We start from the raw sequence: 9905 nt of genomic DNA, 5'->3' as shown, positions 1-9905 counted from the left end.
GAATTGGATCACTCCACCCAAAAAAAAAAGAAGAAAAACCCAAATACCATAGATCCACCCCAAAACCACACTAAACCTACCTGATGTTCTCCAAAACACGCAATTTACACTTTTCCAACATGATGACCAACAAGAACCCAACAAAACCCAACGGAGAACACAAAACAAGTCAAAACCACCCCAAAAATGAATTGGATCACTCCCCCCAAAAAAACAGAAGAAAAACCCAAATACCATAGATCCACCCCAAAAACACACTAAACCTACCTGATGTTCTCCAAATCCCAAAGTCCACTCCCAACAAACTTAAAACACATTAGGAAATCAACGAAACCCAACGGAAACCCCAAAACACGTCAAAAACACCACAAAAAAAAGCGGGATCACCCCCAAAACCGAAAGAAAAGCCTAAAAGCCATTGATCCACCCCAAAAGTCCCCCTAAACCTACCTGATGTTCTCCAATACCCACAATTTACCCGTTTTCACCATGATGACCACGGAAAACCCAACGAAACCCAACGGAGACCCCAAAACACGTCAAAAACACGCCGAAAAACAACTGGATCACTAGAAAAAACAAAACAGAAGAAAACCCTAAAAACCTTGAATCTGCCCCAAAAGTCCCCCTAAACCTACCTGATGTTCTCCAAAACCCACAATTTACACTTTTCCACCATGATGACCACGGAAAACCCAACGAAACCCAACGGAGAACCCAAAACACGTCAAAAACACCACAAACAAGAACGGAATCACCCCCAAAACTGGAACAAAATCCCCAAAAAGCACGGATCAAATCCCAAAAACGCCCTAAACATACCTGATGTTCTCCAAAACCCACTATTCAGACTTTTCCACTAAAATGAACAAGGAAAACACAACGAAACAAAACAGAGACCACAAAACACGTCAAAAACACCCCAAACAACAACAGGATCACCCCCAAAAACGAAAGAAAACCCCAAAAAGCACGGATCCAATCCCAAAACCACTCTAAACGTACCTGATCTTCTCCAAATCCAAATGTCCACTCCCAACCACCATAAAACCCATTAGGAACTCAACGAAACCCAACGGAAACCCCAAAACACGTCAAAAACACGCCGAAAAAAAACTGGATCACTAGAAAAAAAAACAGAAGAAAACCCTAAAAACCTTGAATCTGCCCCAAAAGTCCTCATAAACCTACCTGATGTTCTCCAAAACCCACAATTTACACTTTTCCACCATGATGACCACGGAAAAACCAACGAAACCCAACGGAGAACCCAAAACACGTCAAAAACACCCCAAACAAGAACAGAATCACCCCCAAAAACGAAAGAAAACCCCAAAAAGCACGGATCCAATCCCAAAACCACTCTAAACGTACCTGATCTTCTCCAAATCCAAATGTCCACTCCCAACCACCATAAAACCCATTAGGAACTCAACGAAACCCAACGGAAACCCCAAAACACGTCAAAAACACCCCAGAAAAGAACTGGATCAGAAGAAAAGACACCAAAAACTATGAATTTCCCCGCAAAACCACCCTAAACTCACCTGATCTTCTTCAAAACCCACAATCCATTCCCATTTACCTTAAGGACTAACGAGAATCACACTAAAACCCAACGGAGACCCCAAAACAAGTCAAAAACACCCCAAACAAGAACGGAATCACCCCCAACACTGGAAGAAAATCCCCAAAAAACATAGATCCACCCCAAAACCACACTAAACCTACCTGATGTTCTCCAAAACACGCAATTTACACTTTTCCAACGTGATGACCAACAAGAACCCAACAAAACCCAACGGAGAACACAAAACAAGTCAAAAACACCCCAAAAATGAATTGGATCACTCCACCCAAAAAAACAGAAGAAAAACCCAAATACCATAGATCCACCCAAAAACACACTAAACCTACCTGATGTTCTCCAAATCCCAAAGTCCACTCCCAACAAACTTAAAACACATTAGGAAATCAACGAAACCCAACGGAAACCCCAAAACACGTCAAAAACACCACAAAAAAAAGCGGGATCACCCCCAAAACCGAAAGAAAAGCCTAAAAGCCATTGATCCACCCCAAAAGTCCCCCTAAACCTACCTGATGTTCTCCAAAACCCACAATTTACACTTTTCCACCATGATGACCACGGAAAACCCAACGAAACCCAACGGAGAATCCAAAACACGTCAAAAACACGCCGAAAAACAACTGGATCACTAGAAAAAACAAAACAGAAGAAAACCCTAAAAACCTTGAATCTGCACCAAAAGTCCCCCTAAACCTACCTGATGTTCTCCAAAACCCACAATTTACACTTTTCCACCATGATGACCACGGAAAACCCAACGAAACCCAACGGAGAACCCAAAACACGTCAAAAACACCACAAACAAGAACGGAATCACCCCCAAAACTGGAACAAAATCCCCAAAAAGCACGGATCAAATCCCAAAAACGCCCTAAACATACCTGATGTTCTCCAAAACCCACTATTCAGACTTTTCCACTAAAATGAACAAGGAAAACACAACGAAACAAAACAGAGACCACAAAACACGTCAAAAACACCCCAAACAAGAACAGGATCACCCCCAAAAACGAAAGAAAACCCCAAAAAGCACGGATCCAATCCCAAAACCACTCTAAACGTACCTGATCTTCTCCAAATCCAAATGTCCACTCCCAACCACCATAAAACCCATTAGGAACTCAACGAAACCCAACGGAAACCCCAAAACACGTCAAAAACACCCCAGAAAAGAACTGGATCAGAAGAAAAGACACCAAAAACTATGAATTTCCCCGCAAAACCACCCTAAACTCACCTGATCTTCTTCAAAACCCACAATCCATTCCCATTTACCTTAAGGACCAACGAGAATCCAACTAAAACCCAACGGAGACCCCAAAACAAGTCAAAAACACCCCAAAAATGAATTGGATCACTCCCCCCAAAAAAACAGAAGAAAAACCCAAATACCATAGATCCACCCCAAAAACACACTAAACCTACCTGATGTTCTCCAAATCCCAAAGTCCACTCCCAACAAACTTAAAACACATTAGGAAATCAACGAAACCCAACGGAAACCCCAAAACACGTCAAAAACACCACAAAAAAAAGCGGGATCACCCCCAAAACCGAAAGAAAAGCCTAAAAGCCATTGATCCACCCCAAAAGTCCCCCTAAACCTACCTGATGTTCTCCAAAACCCACAATTTACACTTTTCCACCATGATGACCACGGAAAACCCAACGAAACCCAACGGAGAACCCAAAACACGTCAAAAACACGCCGAAAAACAACTGGATCACTAGACAAAAAAACAGAAGAAAACCCTAAAAACCTTGAATCTGCCCCAAAAGTCCTCATAAACCTACCTGATGTTCTCCAAAACCCACAATTTACACTTTTCCACCATGATGACCACGGAAAAACCAACGAAACCCAACGGAGAACCCAAAACACATCAAAAACACCCCAAACAAGAACAGAATCACCCCCAAAAACGAAAGAAAACCCCAAAAAGCACGGATCCAATCCCAAAACCACTCTAAACGTACCTGATCTTCTCCAAATCCAAATGTCCACTCCCAACCACCATAAAACCCATTAGGAACTCAACGAAACCCAACGGAAACCCCAAAACACGTCAAAAACACCCCAGAAAAGAACTGGATCAGAAGAAAAGACACCAAAAACTATGAATTTCCCCGCAAAACCACCCTAAACTCACCTGATCTTCTTCAAAACCCACAATCCACTCCCATTTACCTTAAGGACCAACGAGAATCCAACTAAAACCCAACGGAGACCCCAAAACAAGTCAAAAACACCCCAAAAATGAATTGGATCACTCCCCCCAAAAAAACAGAAGAAAAACCCAAATACCATAGATCCACCCCAAAACCACACTAAACCTACCTGATGTTCTCCAAAACACGCAATTTACACTTTTCCAACATGATGACCAACAAGAACCCAACAAAACCCAACGGAGAACACAAAACAAGTCAAAAACACCCCAAAAATGAATTGGATCACTCCCCCCAAAAAAAAACAGAAGAAAAACCCAAATACCATAGATCCACCCCAAAAACACACTAAACCTACCTGATGTTCTCCAAATCCCAAAGTCCACTCCCAACAAACTTAAAACACATTAGGAAATTAACGAAACCCAACGGAAACCCCAAAACACGTCAAAAACACCACACAAAAAAAGCGGGATCACCTCCAAAACCGAAAGAAAAGCCTAAAAGCCATTGATCCACCCCAAAAGTCCCCCTAAGCCTACCTGATGTTCTCCAATACCCACAATTTACCCGTTTTCACCATGATGAACAACAAGAACCAAACAAAAACCAACGGAGACCCCAAAATACGTCAAAAACACCCCAAAAAAGAATGGGACCACCCTAAAAAACAGAAGAAAACGCTAAAAAAAACAGAAGAATTCCCCCAAAACCATAGATTCACCACCCAGAAAAACTTCAACTCACCTGATATTCTCCAAAATCCACAATTTACACTTTTCCAACATGATGACCAACAAGAACCCAACAAAACCCAACGGAGACCCCAAAACACATCAAAAACACCCCAAAAAAGAACGGGATCACCTCAAAAAAAAAAAAAAAAAAAAACAGAAAAAAAAAAACAAATACCATGAATCCACCCCAAAAGTCCCCCTAAACCTACCTGATGTTCTCCAAAACCCACAATTTACACTTTTCCACCATGATGACCACGGAAAACCCAATGAAACCCAACCGAGAACCCAAAACACGTCAAAAACATGCCAAAAAACAACTGGATCACTAGAAAAAAACAGAAGAAAACCCTAAAAACCTTGAATCTGTCCCAAAAGTCCTCATAAACCTACCTGATGTTCTCCAAAACCCACAATTTACACTTTTCCACCATGATGACCACGGAAAACCCAACGAAACCCAACGGAGAACCCAAAACACGTCAAAAACACGCCGAAAAACAACTGGATCACTAGAAAAAACAGAAGAAAACCCTAAAAACCTTGAATCTGCACCAAAAGTCCCCCTAAACCTACCTGATGTTCTCCAAAACCCACAATTTACACTTTTCCACCATGATGACCACGGAAAACCCAACGAAACCCAACAGAGAACCCAAAACACGTCAAAAACACCACAAACAAGAACGGAATCACCCCCAAAACTGGAACAAAATCCCCAAAAAGCACGGATCAAATCCCAAAAACGCCCTAAACATACCTGATGTTCTCCAAAACCCACTATTCAGACTTTTCCACCAAAATGAACAAGGAAAACACAACGAAACAAAACAGAGACCACAAAACACGTCAAAAACACCCCAAACAAGAACAGGATCACCCCCAAAAACGAAAGAAAACCCCAAAAAAGCACGGATCCAATCCCAAAACCACTCTAAACGTACCTGATCTTCTCCAAATCCAAATGTCCACTCCCAACCACCATAAAACCCATTAGGAACTCAACGAAACCCAACGGAAACCCCAAAACACGTCAAAAACACCCCAGAAAAGAACTGGATCAGAAGAAAAGACACCAAAAACTATGAATTTCCCCGCAAAACCACCCTAAACTCACCTGATCTTCTTCAAAACCCACAATCCATTCCCATTTACCTTAAGGACCAACGAGAATCCAACTAAAACCCAACGGAGACCCCAAAACAAGTCAAAAACACCCCAAACAAGAACGGAATCACCCCCAAAACTGGAAGAAAATCCCCAAAAAACATAGATCCACCCCAAAACCACACTAAACCTACCTGATGTTCTCCAAAACACGCAATTTACACTTTTCCAACGTGATGACCAACAAGAACCCAACAAAACCCAACGGAGAACACAAAACAAGTCAAAAACACCCCAAAAATGAATTGGATCACTCCCCCCAAAAAAAACAGAAGAAAAACCCAAATACCATAGATCCACCCAAAAACACACTAAACCTACCTGATGTTCTCCAAATCCCAAAGTCCACTCCCAACAAACTTAAAACACATTAGGAAATCAACAAAACCCAACGGAAACCCCAAAACACGTCAAAAACACCACAAAAAAAAGCGGGATCACCCCCAAAACCGAAAGAAAAGCCTAAAAGCCATTGATCCACCCCAAAAGTCCCCCTAAACCTACCTGATGTTCTCCAAAACCCACAATTTACACTTTTCCACCATGATGACCACGGAAAACCCAACGAAACCCAACCGAGAACCCAAAACACGTCAAAAACACGCCGAAAAACAACTGGATCACTAGAAAAAAAAACAGAAGAAAACCCTAAAAACCTTGAATCTGCCCCAAAAGTCCTCATAAACCTACCTGATGTTCTCCAAAACCCACAATTTACACTTTTCCACCATGATGACCACGGAAAACCCAACGAAACCCAACGGAGAACCCAAAACACATCAAAAACACCCCAAACAAGAACAGAATCACCCCCAAAAACGAAAGAAAACCCCAAAAAGCACGGATCCAATCCCAAAACCACTCTAAACGTACCTGATCTTCTCCAAATCCAAATGTCCACTCCCAACCACCATAAAACCCATTAGGAACTAAACGAAACCCAACGGAAACCCCAAAACACGTCAAAAACACCCCAGAAAAGAACTGGATCAGAAGAAAAGACACCAAAAACTATGAATTTCCCCGCAAAACCACCCTAAACTCACCTGATCTTCTTCAAAACCCACAATCCACTCCCATTTACCTTAAGGACCAACGAGAATCCAACTAAAACCCAACGGAGACCCCAAAACAAGTCAAAAACACCCCAAAAATGAATTGGATCACTCCCCCCAAAAAAACAGAAGAAAAACCCAAATACCATAGATCCACCCCAAAAACACACTAAACCTACCTGATGTTCTCCAAAACACGCAATTTACACTTTTCCAACATGATGACCAACAAGAACCCAACAAAACCCAACGGAGAACACAAAACAAGTCAAAAACACCCCAAAAATGAATTGGATCACTCCCCCCAAAAAAACAGAAGAAAAACCCAAATACCATAGATACACCCCAAAAACACACTAAACCTACCTGATGTTCTCCAAATCCCAAAGTCCACTCCCAACAAACTTAAAACACATTAGGAAATCAACGAAACCCAACGGAAACCCCAAAACACGTCAAAAACACCACAAAAAAAAGCGGGATCACCCCCAAAACCGAAAGAAAAGCCTAAAAGCCATTGATCCACCCCAAAAGTCCCCCTAAACCTACCTGATGTTCTCCAAAACCCACAATTTACACTTTTCCACCATGATGACCACGGAAAACCCAACGAAACCCAACGGAGAACCCAAAACACGTCAAAAACACCCCAAACAAGAACAGAATCACCCCCAAAAACGAAAGAAAACCCCAAAAAGCACGGATCCAATCCCAAAACCACTCTAAACGTACCTGATCTTCTCCAAATCCAAATGTCCACTCCCAACCACCATAAAACCCATTAGGAACTCAACGAAACCCAACGGAAACCCCAAAACACGTCAAAAACACCCCAGAAAAGAACTGGATCAGAAGAAAAGACACCAAAAACTATGAATTTCCCCGCAAAACCAGCCTAAACTCACCTGATCTTCTTCAAAACCCACAATCCACTCCCATTTACCTTAAGGACCAACGAGAATCCAACTAAAACCCAACGGAGACCCCAAAACAAGTCAAAAACACCCCAAAAATGAATTGGATCACTCCCCCCAAAAAAACAGAAGAAAAACCCAAATACCATAGATCCACCCCAAAAACACACTAAACCTACCTGATGTTCTCCAAAACACGCAATTTACACTTTTCCAACATGATGACCAACAAGAACCCAACAAAACCCAACGGAGAACACAAAACAAGTCAAAAACACCCCAAAAATGAATTGGATCACTCCCCCCAAAAAAACAGAAGAAAAACCCAAATACCATAGATCCACCCAAAAACACACTAAACCTACCTGATGTTCTCCAAATCCCAAAGTCCACTCCCAACAAACTTAAAACACATTAGGAAATCAACGAAACCCAACGGAAACCCCAAAACACGTCAAAAACACAACAAAAAAAGCGGGATCACCCCCAAAACCGAAAGAAAAGCCTAAAAGCCATTGATCCACCCCAAAAGTCCCCCTAAACCTACCTGATGTTCTCCAATACCCACAATTTACCCGTTTTCACCATGATGAACAACAAGAACCAAACAAAAACCAACGGAGACCCCAAAATATGTCAAAAACACCCCAAAAAAGAATGGGACCACCCTAAAAAACAGAAGAAAACGCTAAAAAAACAGAAGAATTCCCCCAAAACCATAGATTCACCACCCAGAAAAACTTAAACTCACCTGATATTCTCCAAAATCCACAATTTACACTTTTCCAACATGATGACCAACAAGAACCCAACAAAACCCAACGGAGACCTCAAAACACATCAAAAACACCCCAAAAAAGAACGGGATCACCTCAAAAAAAAAAAAAAAAAAAAAAAAAAAAAAAAAACAGAAAAAAAAACAAATACCATGAATCCACCCCAAAAGTCCCCCTAAACCTACCTGATGTTCTCCAAAACCCACAATTTACACTTTTCCACCATGATGACCACGAAAAACCCAATGAAACCCAACGGAGACCCCAAAACACGTCAAAAACATGCCAAAAAACAACTGGATCACTAGAAAAAAACAGAAGAAAACCCTAAAAACCATGAATCTGTCCCAAAAGTCCTCATAAACCTACCTGATGTTCTCCAAAACCCACAATTTACACTTTTCCACCATGATGACCACGGAAAACCCAACGAAACCCAACGGAGAACCCAAAACACGTCAAAAACACCACAAACAAGAACGGAATCACCCCCAAAACTGGAACAAAATCCCCAAAAAGCACGGATCAAATCCCAAAAACGCCCTAAACATACCTGATGTTCTCCAAAACCCACTATTCAGACTTTTCCACCAAAATGAACAAGGAAAACACAACGAAACAAAACAGAGACCACAAAACACGTCAAAAACACCCCAAACAAGAACAGGATCACCCCCAAAAACGAAAGAAAACCCCAAAAAGCACGGATCCAATCCCAAAACCACTCTAAACGTACCTGATCTTCTCCAAATCCAAATGTCCACTCCCAACCACCATAAAACCCATTAGGAACTCAACGAAACCCAACGGAAACCCCAAAACACGTCAAAAACACCCCAAACAAGAACGGAATCACCCCCAAAACTGGAAGAAAATCCCCAAAAAACATAGATCCACCCCAAAACCACACTAAACCTACCTGATGTTCTCCAAAACATGCAATTTACACTTTTCCAACGTGATGACCAACAAGAACCCAACAAAACCCAACGGAGAACACAAAACAAGTCAAAAACACCCCAAAAATGAATTGGATCACTCCCCCCAAAAAAACAGAAGAAAAACCCAAATACCATAGATCCACCCAAAAACACACTAAACCTACCTGATGTTCTCCAAATCCCAAAGTCCACTCCCAACAAACTTAAAACGCATTAGGAAATCAACGAAACCCAACGGAAACCCCAAAACACATCAAAAACACCACAAAAAAAAAAAAGCGGGATCACCCCCAAAACCGAAAGAAAAGCCTAAAAGCCATTGATCCACCCCAAAAGTCCCCCTAAACCTACCTGATGTTCTCCAAAACCCACAATTTACACTTTTCCACCATGATGACCACGGAAAACCCAACGAAACCCAATGGAGAACCCAAAACACGTCAAAAACACGACGAAAAACAACTGGATCACTAGAAAAAAAAAACAGAAGAAAACCCTAAAAACCTTGAATCTGCCCCAAAAGTCCCCCTAAACCTACCTGATGTTCTCCAAAAC

Source organism: Aythya ferina, assembly GCF_964211825.1.
Source record: "Aythya ferina genome assembly, contig: HAP1_SCAFFOLD_165, whole genome shotgun sequence".
Taxonomy (NCBI): Eukaryota; Metazoa; Chordata; class Aves; order Anseriformes; family Anatidae; genus Aythya; species Aythya ferina.
The sequence above is the reverse complement of the archived record's forward strand: the minus strand, read 5'-3'. Positions refer to the sequence as shown.